The sequence below is a fragment of the Lutra lutra genome, chromosome 7 (genome assembly GCF_902655055.1).
Source record: "Lutra lutra chromosome 7, mLutLut1.2, whole genome shotgun sequence".
NCBI classification, from domain to species: domain Eukaryota; kingdom Metazoa; phylum Chordata; class Mammalia; order Carnivora; family Mustelidae; genus Lutra; species Lutra lutra.
Window position 1 is genome coordinate 83,660,800 of NC_062284.1, and position 17,200 is coordinate 83,677,999.

Below are 17,200 nucleotides of genomic sequence, written 5' to 3' on the forward strand. Positions count from 1 at the left end.
AGTGCTTTTCTCAGGGTGATGGAAATATGGGTGAATTATTTGAATTTCTATTTTTTTTTTAATGATGTGCCTTTTTAACACCATGTACACATATTACCTTCATCATTAGAACCAACAGTAATATCATTTTCATTTTTTAAAACTCAACTTGAAGGGTAGAGTCCAAGCGTTTGGGTGTAGAAGGAACAGTAAAAAGCTTCCCTCATCCAACTCCACCACTCCCACCCTCTTACTGCCAGTGCTGGAACCCCTTCTGGAAGATTCTGACAGACCTTCACCCAGACTTAATGAATGAATGGGAAACTCACTACTTTCCACGTATAACAAGATAATTCTGATGATGGTGGAATTCCATTTGGGATGGGAATAGAGTTTGGGGAAATACAAAATACTAGGGGGCACTAAGGTGAAGGGAGCCTCCAAGACCCAGGGTATACCCGTGATCAAGTGTTCTGTACAAGACAAGGGGAAGAACAAGTGTTCTTCCTGAAGGAAATGGGAGAGAGCTTTGCAGAGAAAGATGAGGACAGAGGGCATTTCACAAGCTGGAGAGAAGCTGGGACCACTAAAGCCATCTCTGAGAGGGGTTGGTGGGAGCTCTTTCCACCCAGGGCACCATGGGACTGTTACTTGGTTTGTTTGGGTTTTTCTTTTGTTCCCTGTGATGTTAACAGCTCCTTGTCTCTTCTGCTTTGCTTCCTCCCACTCTAATTGTTTTTTTTTTTAGTGAAAATCAAAGTCGTGGGTAACTTTTAAGCCTCAACAGACATGCTATGAAACAGCACCCAGAGTCAACATCACCCGTAAGGCCGGAACTTACCAAACTCTCAGTCACGGCTTGGGACCCTTACCTGGTGGTGCCTGAAGGAGGAGGGTCCGTCTTGCTGGGATTCCACAGGCCCAGGCCCCAGCGGCCTGCAGGTATGGGTTACTCGGCGCAGCCCCTCCCAGAGCTCTGCTCAGAGCAGCTCCCAATCTGCGTCTGCCTCCGTGCCTTCAGTTCTGCTCTGTAACAACTCAGGCCGTTTCATCCTGGTTCTGAATGAAAGATAAAGGCATGATGATGCTCTTGAAATATTAAACCAAAGTAATTTTCATTCCCTGTAAGTGGTGTTGTCCTATGACCCCTCACTCATTGAATCAATGGGTTTGACTACTTCAGGGAAAGGCTGCATACTTCAGTAGAACAAAGTCATTACTCAGCTTGGAGTGCCAAACTAAATTTCTTCAGTTCACAGCAAGATAATTCCAGACTTTGTTAAGAGAAAAAAAAAGGTTTTGCCTACTTTCAAGAAGTTTTCTTTTCAACCCTTAAAGAGGAAAGCTCAGGGGTCTGAGCCTAGAACTTCACTAGAATGCTTTGGTTTTCACACTGCCGTGTGTGTCCCCCCGGGAATGCATGAAGATTTGCTAAAGGATACGTGGTCACTGGGGACTTTAAGGGAACGGTTTTCAAAATAATCAACTTCCATGTGTATTCTTTCCTAAAATTAACCTACTTTTAGAATTTGCAGATGGCCCTGCCTTTTTTCAAAGTGTTCTCCTCTTTTACAAAAGAAAAACATACCCTTCATTGTCCAGAATCCTAAAATAGTACATTGCCCAAGGAGACAAAAAACTCTGGGTCGCCAAATGACTGGACGGTTGGAAAATGCGTGCCCCCAGGGAAGGTTCTTTGAGAGTAGCCCCAGGTGAGTTCCCAGGAAAATACTGAGGGTCATGGGGCCTCATCTCATCCGGGCTTCAGCATCTTCCATGGCGAAGGGCCTCATCTGTTTATCTTTGTTTCCTTGTATTAGAATTCAGAAGTGATACGGTTGTCATGAGGACTTACATTGAAACATTGACTTAAACTGAGAAATAAAATCCAGACTTGTCTGGACAGAAAGTATGGTTGCTCTGGCTGACCGGCTAGAAAACAAAAACTGACTTCGCCAATTAGGTTCTGCATAGTTATTTTCCATACGTTGAAGGAGCAAAATCAAATGTTCTAAGGTTTTGACAAAAATCTATTTAGAGCATATATATGATATAAAATACACCAGAGATAACATCTTTTGCAACTATTAAACGTGAGATAAAAATTTTCAGATGTCAACCTAAAAATGTGGAAGCTTTCAGAATTCTTGTAGAGGGCATGAGAGGAAAGTTTGCTAAAAAACCGTGTAGAGAGGCACCTGGGTGGCTCAATGGGTTAAGCATCTGCCATCAGCTCAGGTCATGATCCTGCAGTCCCGGGATCAAGCCCCAGAGCAGGCTCCCTGCTCAGCGGGGAGTCTGCTTGTCTCTCTCCCTCTGCTCCTCCCTCAGCTTGTGCTCATTTAGTCTCAAATAAATAAATAAAATCTTTTAAAAAACAAACAGTGTTGAGAGGCAGGGTAAGGTAGAAACCCACTTTTGGTTAGACATGAAGGGGAAGTGAGGTGAAGGGCAAGAGGTCCTGTGTGAGTGTGGGAGCCGCCACCCCGGGACAAACCTAAAAATCCAAGAGCAGGTGGGAAGTTGCGAGTACATGGAATGAACAGATAAATTTGAGAGAATCCAGAGCACAAGGACTTGTTTCTTGCCCTCTGAGACTTGGTAGCTGAGGAAAACCTTAAGCATCTTAACCCACCATATGAAGTAACCCTAGGGCAGTGAGCACAGCGGTAAAGTATCCTTAGGTAGAGGAAAGACTTAGAGACTATCAGACCTGGCTGCCTATGGCAGTCATGTGACGTGAAAGAAATTCCCAAGGCCCTACAAGACCCACTGAGGGATAAGCAAGGTGACCAGGAGTTCAGAATGGCCGGATCTTTGGAGGAAGGCAGCAGAACTCCCCAGGTGCAATCCTACTCCCTCCCTTCTCCCTTCTGTTCCCTGATATCATCCAGGAAGAAGAAAGGAGGCTGGTTGTAGGAAGAAATCTGGAGGCGGCAGTGTTAAACCAGTTGTTGGACTCCTACCCTGCATCTGTGAGTCATCAAATAATTTACACAGGTAAATTTTCATTAGTGTCATATACAGTCATTGAGTTTTATGCTGTTGGTTTTTTTCTCTATTCTGTACTTTTTTCCTCTAATTTTTATCTAAATTCAAGTTAGTTAACATATAGTGTAGTATTGATTTCAGGAGTAGAATTGAATGATTCATCACTTACCTAGAACACCCAGTGTTCATCCCAGCAAGCGCTCTCTTTAATGCCCATCACCCATTTAGTCCATCCCCCTACCCACCTCCCTTCTAGCAACCCTCAGTTTGTTCTCTGTAGTTAAGAGTCTCCTCTCTCACTGTTTGCCTCTTTCTCTGTTCTTATCTTATTTTTCCTTCCCTTGCCCAGTGTTCATCTGTTTTCGTTCTTAAATTCCCCGTAGGAGTGAAATCATATGGTATTTGTCTTTCTCTGACTGACTTAATTCCCTTAGTATAACCCACTCCACATAATACACCCCACATAATCCATCCACATAGTGGCAAATGGCAAGATTTCCTTCTTGTTGATTGCTGTATAGTCACTGAGTTTTAGAGCTTGAAGGAACTTAAGAGAACGTCAGCCCTTTGCTCTCATTTGACAAAGATGGAAACTAAAGCCCACAGCGAGCTCGTGGGTTGGCCTATGTTTGAGAGCTGGTATCAGCAGTGGTGACGTCCACTGGCTCACCTTAAGACTGAGTCTTTGGTAGTCCTTTATGGCACCTGCCCTCTAATGCTTTTTATTTATTTATTTTTAAAGATTTTATTTTTTTATTTGACAGACAGAGATCACAAGTAGGCAGAGAGGCAGGCAGAGAGAGGGGGGAAGCAGGCTCCCCACCAAGCAGAGAGCCCAAAAAGGGGCTTGATCCCAGGACCCTGGGATCATGACTTGAGCTGAAGGCAGAGGCTTTAACCCACTGAGCCACCCAGGTGCCCCCCTCTAATGCTTTTTAGAACGTAAATTCTCCCCACTCCATTTGGAGGCTCTGCAGTGTGTTCAGAATACCTCCAGGTTGGCTGAGCTGCCGACTCCTCCAGAGTAGCCCAAGAACACTTGACATCGTCTACTGGTTTAATGGTACATGAGGAGAACAATAGCGAAACAAACTTCGTAAGCACTGGTATGAGGCATCATAGAAGCCCTTTACAGTAGGGCTGCCCAGCCGAACCTCCGCGACTTTGGAGATGCTCTGTACTGGCACTGTCCAATATTGCGGCACTGGCTGTTGAGGCTTTTGAGCACTAGAAGTTTGGCTAGTAGGACTGAGAAACTGAATTTGAGATTTTACTCAGTTTTAATTAATTGTAACTTACATATACATAATCACATGCGGTGACTATACTGGACAGTGGAGATCTAGAATATTCATAAAATGAGGTTCCTCTTCTTTTTCATCACAATGATCGGGAAATTGGTTGAAACCAGTAATTTCTGGCCTACATACCAATGTCTTACTCAGATCCTTTATCTCCCAGTGTGTGAAGTATTTTATATTGTGCCAGAACAGCAATCATTCCACAGAAGATCAAACATGTTCCTTTGAAGGCCAAAGGCTGAGCATAACTCCTAATCACTAGACCAAGATTTACTGGTGTTATTTAGTTTTCTATTGTCTTTTACTGTGCATGTGATTTTCAAAATTTTAAATTCAGTTTTAAGAGCTTTAACATCTCAGTAACGCTTTCCTAATTTCCCTCCATTTTCAGATGATAGTTGGTCTCTAGTGCTCCTATATCTACTACCTATCACTGCATAAAAATCATCCCAAAACTTTGTGACTTAGAACACCAACATCTTCACTGTCACCAGTTTCTGGGGGTCTGGAACCGGGACACAGCTTAGCTGGATTCCTCGGCTCACAGTTTCGCAAGAGGCTGCAGTCAAGATGTCAGCAGAAACTGTAGTCATCTCGAAGCTTGACCGGGGTAAGATATACTTCCAAGCTCCTTCCTAGGGCTGTTGAGAGGCCTCAGATCCTGGCTGACTGCTGAATGGAGGCATCAATTCTTTGCCATGCAGGCCTCTGAAGAGTGCTATTCACAACATGGCCTCTGGCTGGTGGCTGCTCTCTGTTCCTTGCTACATGGGCCTCTACACAGAACAGATCACAACATGGCATCCTGCGTCATCAGAGAGAAGGCAAGAAAAACCAAAGACAGCATGGGAGCAAAGGGCCTGCTCTTTTATAATCTAATCTCAGAAGCAACATCCCATCACTTTTGCTCTATCTTGTTAGAGCAAGTCATTATGCACATCTCGCACTCCAAGTGAAGGGATTAGACAAGGGGGTGCACCCCAGAAGGCAGGGATCATCAAGAATAATGCGAGAAGCTGATCTCCACAACTACTTTAAAGAAGGCTCTTTTCCCTGCTGGTCTAGCCAATCTTGAATCTTAGCTTCAGGATCAGCTCTACAAGCAGAGTCACACCCACCATGTGGGTGTGTCCAACATCACTCACCTCATAGTGGGAGAACGAGACCTAGAACCCAAGACTCGGAAGTTCCTGATCAGTCCTCTGTTTTCTCTCATATGTGTTTGGTTAGGACACCATTACAGGTACATGGAGCCCCACAGTGCCAAGCAAACACATTTCGACTTTAAAACACAGGCTTCAAGGCTTCTAAACAGAAGAGTGCTATGACAGAAGTGATTTTTAAAAAAAGATTAGTGTGATGACTGTAAAGTGAATTGGAGAGGGAAAGACTGGAAATTACATTAGTTCCAATTTATTTACACTTAGCAAATTTATGCTCTACAGTTTTGTAGTTTGTGACTGTAAAAACAACCCATGTGTTTTCATAAGTCTTAATAAAACGGTCTTTAAAAGAATTATTTGGGCCAAAAATATATCAAGTAAAATGCTACATTGGAAAGTCTATGACCAAGTTTTATAATACATGATATTTTCACATGTGCACATTGAAATTAACTCTAAAAATGAGCTCCAGTGAATTTCCAGAAATGGTGTCTTCTATTAACACAACAAGCTCCTGGGAAAGTCAGAACTTGAAAACCCTGAGAAGATACTGTTGTCTGTAAGATGTTTTATTTTTTTTAAAAGGTTATTTATTTATTTATTTGACAGAGATCACAAGTAGGCAGAGAGGCAGGCAGAGAGAGAGGGAGAGGGAAGCAGGCTCCCTGCTGAGCTGGGACTCAATCCCAGGACCCTGAGATCATGACCTGAGCTGAAGGCAGCAGCTTAACCCACTGAGCCACCCAGGTGCCCCTGTAAGATGTTTTAAAGTACTGTCCTCCTAAGCCTCCACCTCCAGCCATGAGAACACACAAACTTGCATTTAAATGAGTAGGATGGTGTGGCTAAGTCTTCTGCTTATCCATCAATATTCACCCTCGCCTTCTTCTTTTAATAATGAATTTTCTGAGGCTTAGCTGGGCACATCGCCCAGTCAAGACTACATTTCCTAGCCTCTCTTACAGTTAAGTGTGTCCGTTAAGACAAAGTCCTGGCCAATGGGCTATGAGTGGAGGTGATGTAACTCCTTCCTGCTGTGTCCTTAATGGGAAAGGTATGTGTTCCCCTTACTCCTTCTTCCCTTCTGACTGGTTGGTATGCAGATGTGATGACAAGAACTGGGAGTAGCCATAGGTGAAAGGTCCCATCACAGCCTTGGAATGGAAATTTCCATTACAGTTAAAATTTCTTTTAAGCCTACGTCACTGTGGTTTGGAGTGTCCATATTAAAGAGTTTATACTATAACTTAACTACTACAATAACTATCCACCTTTCCTTTACCTTGGTCTCTACCTAAAGAAATAATAGGAAAAAAAGGTTTTTAAATAAATAACAGACACCTAGACAAAAGTGATAAGGAAAAGGGATGTATGAGGCCATGTTAAATTCTTGCTGTCCTCTCCTACTTACCAGGGAAGCTACCAGGATCATAATGGTAGTAGCAAACTCCTAATTTTTCTTTCTATTTGACTTTATTCCCCTTATTTAAAAAAAAATATTTATTTATAATTACTTATTTTAAGGGGAGAGAGAGTGCACACAATTTAGCTTGAGTCGGTAGGGAGTAGGGAGGGACAGAAGGAAAGGATCTCAAGCAGACTCCCAGGGAGTCTGACACAGGGCTGTACGACGTCCAAAATATGACCTTAGCAGAAATCAAGAGTTGGAAACTCAACCGGCCAAGCCACCCAGGCTCACCTACTCCCCGCCTCTTTTTAGTCAATAACGAAAAGAGCAGTAATATATATAATGTAAGTTCAGACTTGCTAATGAATCAAGGGTGACTTTAATTTTCCCCTTCTCACGTTTGACTAGGGTCAGAAGCTAGAGAACTATTCAGCTCAGTGTGGATAAATGTTCAACCACTGGCCCCCCAGGGCAAAAAAAGCCCCAGTGGGTAGAATTTGCCAATTTCCATGATGTAAATATTCCCAACATGGTCAATTCCAAGCTAGGAGTATAAGAAGAAAGGTTCACATCTGCACTTTGCAAAGTAATACCAGCTGACTCCAGAACGCTGGGATCTCTCTAACTGTTGCCTCAGCCTGGGATTGCTTCCCGGTTTCCTTACACTCCAGAGGAGGATGCTAAATGTCCAGTGACGTGCACCAGGAAGAGTAAAGACAGTGTGGGCTGTGGCTCTCATGCTCTCGGAAGTGCATCTGGGGCCTGAACTTCATCTGATTTACGATGCTCCCACAGTAACATTTCATCCTTTTGGTTCAAGTCAGGGGTTGGTTGACTTGACTGCACACCAGAAACCCTGGGGAGTTTTTTTGGTTTTGTTTTAAGATTTTGGACACACCGAGAGAGGGAACACAAGCAGGGGGAATGGGAGCGGGAGAAACAGGCTTCCATCTAAGCAGGGAACCCCATGCAGGGCTGGATCCCAAGACCCTGGGACCATGACCTGAGCCGAAAGCAGAGGCTCAACGGCTGAGCCACCCAGGTGCCCCTTCACCGGGGAGTTTTAAAAAACTAGCAATGCCTGGGGTCTAGCCGCAGAGATTCTGGTTCAATTGCTTTGGGCGGGGAATGTTAAAAAGGCAGATGATTTTAATTGCAGCCAAGGTTGAGAACTGCTGGTTTAAATTAGTAGACTTCTGGGGTGCCTGGGTGGCTCAGTCGGTTAAGCAACCAACCGATCAAGTCTTGATTTTGGCTCAGGTCATGATCTCATGGTCCTGGGATCAAGCCCTGCACCAGGCTCCGTGCTCACTGGGGAGTCTGCTTGAGGATCCTCTCTCTCCCTCTGTTCCTCCCCCCACTGGCTCTCCCTCTATCAAACAAATCTTTAAAAATAAATAAAGTAGCACACCTCTTATTTTTGTGGCAGAGGGTTGGTATTATTATCTCTGCTTTTGGCCTCAAGAGGAAAAGTCAACCTTACATAGCCTGGCAAAAACGGAAGAAGTCAATGGCAAGGCCAGGACTGTTTCTTAGTGAAAGGGAAGCCTGAAGAGGAGAGGTCTGTGCTCTGACTCCTCTGTGGGTCCTAGAAAGACCTTAAATATTACTTTTCTGAATCCTTAAGAAAACACTAGTGAGACTTCCTTTTTAATTAGAAATTTTAGGAAGCATAGGAAATGCTAAAATCCTAGGGAGTTGTTATAGATCATTTAATCATCCCTGTTATGTTTTGAATTTCTGAAAACTGGTATTCTCATTTCTTTCTGTCCATGTTAGAAGCAGATGCTGAATTTACTGCTACTCAAAAATCAGCAGACAACTAGGTTGTGCAGTTTTTGACCATTAAGTTTACCTCTGAAGTAAGTTGTGATTAGAATTTTACAAATTGGGGTGCCTGGGTAGTTCAGTCCGTTGAGCCTCTGACTTCGGCTCAGGCCATTACCTCAGGGTCCTAGGATCAAGCTGAGGTCAGGCTCTGCACTGAGCAGTGGATCTCTCTGCCTCTCCCTGGTTCTGTCCCTCTCTCTCTCTCAAATAAATAAATACATCTGTAAAAAGAACAAAAGAATTTTACAAATTGATCAAATAGCTAGTTTACTAATAAATCATTTTCATGCGGTACTATTTCATACAATAATCCATACAAGTCTATATATAAATACACAAACGATATAAGCAGGACACAAAAGATCTGTTGGGCCCAGAACATGGTCAGTGGACGCGCAACATGAGATGGAAGAAGAACAGAGGAGCAGGGGACCTGGGGGCCCAGCTGAATACTGTTCAAGCCTGATGCAGTTTCCTGAGTCATAGAAATGAGGGCATAGACAGGTGACTTTGGCCTTTTCAACTTTAATATTTTGATAAGGTATCCTGAGACTGAAATCCATCAGAGGTGTCAATGCACCCTACAGGTTCAAAGAACCAAATAGGTTCTTTCCCCTAGGTTTGGCAGATATCAACAAATTCTGAGAATGAGTGTCTATTTCTAGCAGTTTCTTTCCTCCCCCTGAGTTTATATTCTTTCTAAGTCAGACATCATAAATAAGTCTCATCTCCAGGTCCAGTCCATTTCGCTAGTAGTGTTAGGAGTTAGTTGGACAGTTAGATAGTCAGGGCCGGGGTCGCCAACAAGAAAATATGGAGTTGGGACAGCTAAGACAAAACAGCCCTAACATCCTGTTTTTAGCTTAAACAGAACCGCACTAACGTTCTGCTCTGCAGCCTTTGCAGAAAAGACTTCTGCAAAACACCCTAAAATAAAACAATTAACCACAAAGCATTTGTTGTTGTTGTTGTTGTTTTACAGACTTTATTTATTAGAGAGAGCGAGAGGGGAGCGGGGGAGAGAACATGTGCAGGGGGAGAAGGCAGATGGAAAAGCAGACTCCCCACTGAGCAGGGAGATGGATGCAGGGCTCCATCCCAGGACCCTGAGATCATGACCTGAACCCTAAGATCATGACCCAAGCCAAAGGCACACACTTAACCAACTGAGCTACCCAGGCACCCCAACCACAAGCATTTGTCCCTATCACAAGCAAGGGACAGTTAAGATGTCAGCCCCCAGAATGACAGCCCCAAAAGGACTATTAGCACATAAATATTAGCCTAATAGGTAGATAAATGCTTGATCACAGCCCTGATTGCCACGACTCAGCACACCCTGATTGCTTAAGGTAGTTTCACAAAAGAGCTCATAAAAACCCCCAAACTTAGAAACTCCAAGGGCAACCCTCTTGGGGTCTCTCCTTCAGGAGCTTTGTATTATCACTCGATAAGTTTTGTTTTACTGCCCACCACTCTTCATCTGGTCTACCTCTTCATTCTTTGAAACAGCGTAACCAAGAACTGTGGGCACCGAAGGCAGAGCAGTCCTGCAGCAGTAGCAGGCTCCCACAGCACCAAGTTGAGAAGGTTTCTGAAGCCAGATACACACTTGGTGGGACTGAAGAGTGCCATGAGAAATGGGGATTGTCTTGGGTCCAAAGAGAGGGAAACAGCAATCCAGGCCTGCCATGTGCCATCTGTGTTCCTGATCTTTCCATTGAGACCAGTGTTTTCTTCACCTGCCATGAGGTACTTCTGAAGGGAAATGAATTGCGGGACCTGTATTCTACCATCTTCTGCTAGGAAAATTTAGTCCATTATCAAAGTCGAAATGGATTTGAAGGTTATTCAACCAAAGCATTTGGCTACTTCCTGAGTCTTTGACAAGCAGCTCCAATTTGGGTAAAATCTATATAATGATCAAATAACCAGTAGTTGACTCATTTAAACAATTAATTTACCTAAAGAAAAAAAAACCTTGTTATTTTGGTTTGGCTAAAATGAACAAACAAGTAAACAAAAAACCCTGCTTTTTGATTCTTTGGCTTTTAAGCTAGTCTCATTAGACACAGTCTAAAAGATAACAGAAATTGTGACCTTCCTTTTCTCCCACCTCCTTAAACCCCAGGTGGCTGTAGTTTTCCATGTAAGCTGTGTGTCACTACAGCATGATCTGAACGGTAATTAACTACTTTAGAAGTTAATCCAGCATATACCTTGAAGGAGAAGCAATTCCATTCCTAATAGTTGCTTGGCAGATTGATTCTTACTTCTGGCTTTCGAAACTGTATGTAGTAATTGCCCCAGAATTTAAAAATCACCTGGGGAATTCCTTCTTCCACATCTAAGATACAAACAGCTAATGACTTTTACATTTCGTAGTGTGTGTGTGTGTGTGTGTGTGTGTGTGTGTGTGTGCACTTTGTGGAGGAAGGGGTTGTGCTGCTTTTGGAACAGTGTCTTAAAAATCACTGTATGATAATAAAGTTGTTTCTTATGGGAAAAAAAAAAAGAAAAGAAAGTTTCCTCTTCCCCCTGTAAAAACCTGAACAACTCTATTTGATCAGACTGTGAAACTGAGTTTCAAAACTAGTAAATCGATCATGTGTAGAGAGAAATCTTTTTAAGATAGGTCTTCTCAGAGTAGTTGCTCCTGTACTTGGATCCTCTGGTTACAGAACTGCCTGCTTTCGTGTTGGCTTTGGTGCTGTTACTGATTGTAAATCAGGGTTATGACAGCCTTCAGAGCAATAATTCAGTCAGTTTGTAAATTAACCACTCACTTTCTTGATCGAAAGATCTTACTCTAACACTGTTCTCGTTTGCCTCTGTTGTATGCCTATGTCGATCTGATCATTAGACTATGTTCTGTACGCTACCCTTCCTAAACTTGCTAAATTCCTTGTGACTGGGAGAGTGGGCCAGATTCTCTTCCTATTTCCAGTTTCCAATTGCTTCAGTCTTCTCCAAATTTACAGTCTCATGTAGCACTTGACATACAAGGAAGACCTCACTGTGAATGTCTATGAATTCACTGTCATGATGGTTGTGTTTAGTTTTTATTTGTCAGTTATATTCTATCCTGCTTCAGAAACTAGATGTGGGATAAAACTGGAGATGGTTCAGTTGGGGTTTTCAACTATTATTAGTTATTCGTCAATCAACGTAAATCCTTGAACTGTCAAGTAGACTTCAATATCTTAATGGTTTGAAATACTAAGAGGAATTGAACTAATAAACCAGTCATAAATCTCCAATTCGGGGGTAATTAAGGGAATCTGTTTAAAAAAAATTACTTATGGTAAAAAGAAAACAGAAAACAGGCCTGGCTCTGAAGTTGGTTGCAATGAGACAACAAGTACAACATGAGGCATTTGATTACTGAGCCGTAAGGGCACTAAGTTATAGGGGGCATGATCCCAGAGGACGGGTTAATGAATAAAGGCTTTAGAGACGAGGTAAATTGAGTCCAGTATTAAAGGAGAACAAGGTTTGGAAAGGCAGAGGGAGAAGAGCAGGCATTGTGAGTGAGGCGCTGACGAGGGCAAATGCATGGAGAGAAAAACCACTAGGGTCGATGAGGTGGTCAGCCTGTCTCTAGGAAGGGTTTGGAATACTGGGGCAACTATGTAAATGTGATGGGTAGGGGTAGGGGTCCAAGTACCATGGGGCTTGAAAGCTACACTGAGAGGCTTGTGGTTTGTGTAATAGAAAACAAGGCGCCGAGGAAGGATTTTGACCTAGGGAGTGATGTTATAAAATGGTGTTTTCAGATTCTATTTCTGGCAGTGAGACAAGATGAAGGAAGACTAGGAACAAGGCAGCTGAATCGGCTTAGCGGTAAGGGAAAACAGGGCATTCTGACTGTAGTGGAGACCGTGGGAGCAGAGGCAAGAGATATTCAAAAGAAATTCCAACCAGTCTCAGCGTCTGGCTAGATATGGGATAAGGATGGAGTCAGTCAAGGGTACATTTGAGGGTGGGTGAAGGCTGGGGTTTCAATGACAGAAGGAGGGAAGCCAGAGGAGGAAGTGTCTTCGAACGTGTGGAATTTGAAATGACCCTTAGGAGGCTGATTTGAGAAAGTAATGAAACTTTGTCTTGAAACCCAAGTCTAAGTCATTTAACAGCACTAACAAGGAAAGGAGTACCTGACTCTCACGGCTGCAGAACGGATTGACTGTGCTAAGAATGTGAAAGTGGTCTGTGAAGTGCTATCCAAATGTGAGCCTTCAGCATTTTACTATGTGCCCATCTTCTCCCCAGGTGCATAGATGGTGCTAAAGAAGATGTAGAGCTTCTGCTCATAAACCTGAGTCTGGTATGTTTTGAGATCTATCACTGCCGGTGACAGGGAGACTGGGTGGGGAACAGGTAAGGGATGATGATGAGGGTCTGGCTTAGGGTAGTGACAGTGCAGGTAGAACTCAGTAGACTTACACTGCTTTTCAGGAAGAAGAATTGATTGGATGTGGGGCATGAGTAAGTAGGAGGATCCTAGGATGACATTCAGGCTTCCGGTATGGGTAATTGATGAACTGTGGTTTAAGTCACCAAGGAAGAAAAGATGGGAGGAGGAGCAGACTTGATCAGGATGAATTCAGTTGGCACACCGTGGTAGGCAGAGTCCTGTCCCACACAAAGAAGTCTGCATCCTAATTCTCAGAACCTGTGAACATGTTTATGGAAAAGGGACTCTGCAGATGTGATTAAAGATTCTGAGATGAGATTATCCCAGACTGTCTGGTTGGGCCCAGTGTCCTGAGTGAAAGAGAGAGACCAGGAGAGTGAGAGTTAGAGCAAAGGGATGTGAGAAGGACACGCCATTGTTGGCTTTAAAGAAGGTGGTGGGGTGGGGGGTGCACCTAGGTGGCTCAGTGGGTTAAAGTCTCTGCTTTCAGCTCAGGTCATGATCCCGGGGTCCTGGGATCGAGTCCTGCATCGGGCTCTCTGCTTTGGCAGGGAGCCTGCTTCCTCCTCTCTCTCTCTGCCTGCATCTCTCCTACTTGTGATCTCTGTCTGTCAAATAAATAAATAAAATCTTAAAAAAAAAAAAAAAAAGAAGGTGGGGGCTGAGGCCCCTGGGTGGCTCAGTCATTAAGCATCTGCCTTTGACTCAGGTCATGATCCCAGGATCCTGAGATCGAGTCCCACACTGGGCTCCCTGCTCAGCAGGGAGCTTGCTTCTCCCTCTCCCTTTGCCTACCACTCCCCCTGCTTGTGCTTTCTTTCTCTGTCAAATAAAATCTTTTGAAAAAATCCAAAATAGATTTTTATGTAATTTTTACTTAATAACATTCTTGACATCTTCAAAAATCTCAAAAGATTTTCACATATATAAGCTTTTTTACCCTAACAACTGAGTAGTAATGATCAGTCCCATTTTCTGGTAAAAGAATTGGTAAAGACCTATCCAAGATATCCCACTGCCCAAATATTCAAGTGAAAAATATAGTTAGCCTTTTGACTGCTTGAATGCCCAGCATTCTGTACTCATGGAGAATTGCTGAATAGTAATTTTCCAGCTACATGAAACTCATGTCTTTAGATATCAAGGACCCCCACTCCTACATTGAGAATTATTCTCTTCATCAATGCATCAAAATTTTCTCTACCTTCTTAAATGTATATCAAACATAATTTAGCCTTTCAAAATGGAGGGTTCTAATTATTAAAATGAATTATCAACAATTATATACTAACTTCTTTGCAGTGATGACTTCTTAGGTTATTTAAATTTATAATAATTTTTATGGGAAAATGGCCCCAGATATATTTTTACCTTTTGCATTCCCAAATAATTATTCCTGAATAAATCTATGTGTATACACACATAGACACATGCACAGGCACGCGTGTGCACGCACGCACACACACACACACATAGATTCCATCCTGGCAACCCTGCCTACTTTCCTACTGCCCCTTCTTTTTTTTTTTTAAGGTTTTATTTATTTATGTATTTGAGAGATAGCGAGCGAGTGAGCAAGCAGGGGGAGGAGCAGAGGGAGAGAGACAAGCACACTCTCCACTGAGCGCAGAGCCTGATGCCAGGGCCCAACCAGAGCCCATGAAGGGCGATCCCACGACCCTAAGATAATGACCGGAGCTGAAATCAAGAGACTGATGCCCAATCACTCAAAGACTAAGCCACCGAGGTACCCCCTTACTGCCTCTTCTTAATTTCTACTTCCAGTTTGCCTTGGACATAAAAACTAGTAAGCAAGTTTGTTAAAAATGTGTGTAGAACAAAAGTTTAAAAGTTTGATTAAGATACTTTTATATATGTAACCGTATAAGCATTGATATGGAGTTATTTAGAGGCCCTTTTATGGAGAGATGAGATTGTTGGAAAAAGAAGTCCCAATTAAGGGCAGGTTGAGAAAAAGCCATGTGCCAGGGACCTTGTGTTTTATGCCTCACTCTTTGACTTCTAGAAAATTCTCCCCATTTTATCTGGAAGTAAGCCCCATCTAGGTGGTTATAATGGGAAAAGCCATGGTGGCCAATATTTTCCCCTCTCCCCATAGGGTCATAAGTGTTTGGCACAGGAGTGGGCACATGATTGAAGACTGCCCATTCATTTTCTTCTCTGGATGTTTGAAATCAGAAGGAAAGGAGGGAGAAAGGGAGAAAGATCAGTCTCTAAGCGGACAGATGTATCAAATGAAAATTCTGAGAACTGGTAAAGGTCATAATATCTATCCCATGAACACAAAGGCAGAGAAGGCAGGAAGAGAGGATGGAACAGATGCACAGAGAAAAGAACAGTAGGAGAGACTGGACAGCTTCTAGGAGCCTGGTTTTAGTGCCTTCCTGAGGTCCAGTTAAATCTCTCCTTGAGCTCCATGTATCCTAGGCGGAGACTTTCAAAATACTTAACAGTGGCACAAGAAAAAAAAAAAACAAAAAACAGGTCAGGGTCAGATGGCTGCTACACGGTCCTGGAAGTCTGCTGCCTTTCTAGGCATTACCCCTTCTGTGACACACAGAATCCCAAGAAATCCCCAGAAGATAAGTTGGGCTGACTGAGGAATGAGGAGGCCTTTGTGGGTCTCAGAACAAACAGGAACAGAGCATTTTTTTTTTAAGGAAGGAAGAACCTCCCCCTGTAAAAAAAAAAAAAAAATAGATTTTATTTATTTATTTGAGAGAGAGAGAGAGAGAGAGAGAACGCACAAGCAGGGCATGGCGGGAGGAGGAGAGGTGCAGAGGGAGAGGGAGAAGTGGACTCCCTGCTGACCGGGAAACCTGATCCCAGGACCTTAGGATCATGACCTGAACTGAAGGCAGATGCTTAAGCAACCGAGCTACCCAGGAATCCCATGAACAGAGCATTTTAAAATATAAATAACCAGCATCATCATATAAGTGCAACCATCTATCAGCCCTGTCTGTGTCCTTATAAAAAAAAAAATGTTGCTTTTTTTTCCACTTCAGTTAGTTTGAGTGGTTTCTGTTATTCACAGCTGGAAATCTACAAAATAATGATTTGTGCTGTGTCATGGCTTGCCATCTATTTTGCTAACTGAATTTGACAGTGACTTCATAAAGCCTTAGGGGCTGGAACAAACTTTGAAGTAATTTTGTCCAGCCTCCCACTCAGATTTCCTTGTATTCAAATAATTTATCACAAGGAAGAAAAAAAAAAAGATCTGTGCCTTTTAATTTAATCAAAGTACAAGGAATAAATCCACTAATTAATTTTGTTCAAATTATACTGTAATATATGGTCATTATAGAAAATTGTTTTAAGTCTAGATTTTTAAAAACTCTTCTCCAATCATTAATTTTTAAAAAATCACTACTAACTCTTTCTTTTGTATGTATCCCTATTTTATGCATTTATAGACTTCCTAGTTTTTTCAAGAATAGTTTTACATGGCAACCGTCTCTTACTTAATATATTATGCTCTTTCTTTCCACAAAACCGAGATTTTAAAAATCTCTTGTCCCGTATTTCATTTCTTGGTGTTTAGGCACTGGGGGAAGGGAGGAGGACAGATCTTCTGAGTTCTTCTAGGTACAAGGTTTATGTAGCTCTTTGCTCCTTGTTCACAGTGCAGATCTCAGGAGAACAGGGTTGACCTTATTTCCAGGCAGAATTATTCATGTCACTACTTTTACTTTGGAAGCTGCTTAGCGAGTCATGTCTGACTGTATGAGCAGGGATGAATTTACACATTCGGCAGCAGGTGCACTGAAGTCAACGAAGTCCATTATTTAATCTCCAGTATTAGCTCCCACATTGCAAAACGGGAGGAAGACAAATGAGTTATGAAACCTCATATATCACTTAGCTTCCCTACTTTTATCCATTGGGAAGTAAAGTCTTTTCAAGTAAGAAAAGCTGTTTGCATTTAATCACTTAGACTTAAATCTAGAGTATTTTTAAGGTGATGCAAATTGTTGGTGTTAAAGAGGATCTGCCGGACCGAGTAAAGTGGCCAGCCACCGCATGGGGACACATGGCCTGCAATGCAGCAGAAATGGAGAGACCTGAGAATTCACATGGCCACAGAGGA

At 42.7% G+C, this 17,200-nt stretch overlaps 1 long non-coding RNA gene across 1 annotated transcript in view; it reads right to left on the bottom strand.

Moving 5' to 3' along the window:
• Positions 1–857: 857 nt before the first annotated feature.
• Positions 858–17,200, bottom strand: part of LOC125104857 (uncharacterized) — an 86,486-nt gene continuing 70,143 nt past the window's right edge. Inside the window, exon 4 of the long non-coding RNA XR_007128744.1 lies at positions 858–1,038. This is a non-coding gene — a long non-coding RNA (uncharacterized LOC125104857). The remainder of the gene's footprint in view (positions 1,039–17,200) is intronic.